Raw genomic sequence first — 1232 nt, 5'->3', positions numbered from 1 at the left:
GGGGATGAAACGTTGAAAGCAACTCCTGCATCTCTCAGTCTTCTCAGGAAATTGTCATGCCTTCTTCCCCAAAGGGGTCAGTTCTCGGGCCCTTAAAATATGTAGGTTCATGCTCCAGTTTTATCTCCTGATTTGGGTGTTGAAATACTCCTAAAAAGAAAAAGTTATCCACACCCTGAAGCTATATATCTGTACAGCCTTGCGGAAAGCAATATAGTGCTAACTAAAAAATAAATAAAAACTGGCAATAGAAATTCCATAGAATTGGGAGGGAGGAGTGGGGAGAGAGGGGGGAAATGAGCAACTGATATTAGGGGCTAGTGTGGGAGGCAAATGTTTTGAGAATGATGAGGGCAACAAATGTGCATATGTGCTTGACACAATGGATGGATGTATGGATTGTGATGAGAATTGTACGAGCCCCGAATAAAATAATTTTTTTAAGTTCCATAGAAGCCAGCAATACCTCTGCTACGTATATGCCCTAAAGAAGAAACAACACAAAAAGACCAGTGCACTCCCACAGTCATCGACGCACTGTTCACAAGGGCAAAACTTTGGAAAATGCTCATCTATTTTATCAAGTAGAAGAATGGATAGAGCAACTTGGGTACGGACACAAATGGAATCCTATGCATCGTTAAAAAAAGCACTGATGAAACCACAAAGCGCCTCATGACACGGATGGTCCTGAAGTACATGATGCTGAGTGAAGCGAGTCAATCACAAGAGGAAAAGTACTGTAGGAGACTTTAAGGATCAACAGCAAGGCAAAGACTTGCATACTAAAGGGGGTTCCCAAATGTGGGTGGGTGCAGTGGGAATCGGAAGCCACAGAGTACAGGTTGATAGGTGTTGACGGGAGAGAAAGGGAGGATGGAGATCTATAGGTTTGCGTGGAAGAGAGATCAGAGATGGGGGAGCATGTAAAATGGGAGGGTGATTGATGGTTGATGAGTGATTTGAGCTATTGAATGGGTAAACACTCCACCTAATTCCTAGTAAAAAATTCATATATATAGTATATATATTTGTCTTCACACAATGTTTATAAGATCTTCCCCAAAGTGTGGAGTGGAGACCCAAAGCCCATCTGTAGGCAATTGGACATTCCCTGATGGAAGGGTCTCGGGGAGGAGATGAGTCAGTCAGGGTGCAATGTAGCAATGATGAAACATGCAACTTTCCTCTAGTTCTTAAATGCTTCCTCCCCCTCACCCCCACTATCATGA

The sequence above is a fragment of the Echinops telfairi genome, unplaced genomic scaffold, assembly GCF_000313985.2.
Source record: "Echinops telfairi isolate 266 unplaced genomic scaffold, ASM31398v2 ScPeMD7_5868;HRSCAF=6743_0, whole genome shotgun sequence".
In the NCBI taxonomy this organism is placed as follows: domain Eukaryota; kingdom Metazoa; phylum Chordata; class Mammalia; order Afrosoricida; family Tenrecidae; genus Echinops; species Echinops telfairi.
The sequence above is the reverse complement of the archived record's forward strand: the minus strand, read 5'-3'. Positions refer to the sequence as shown.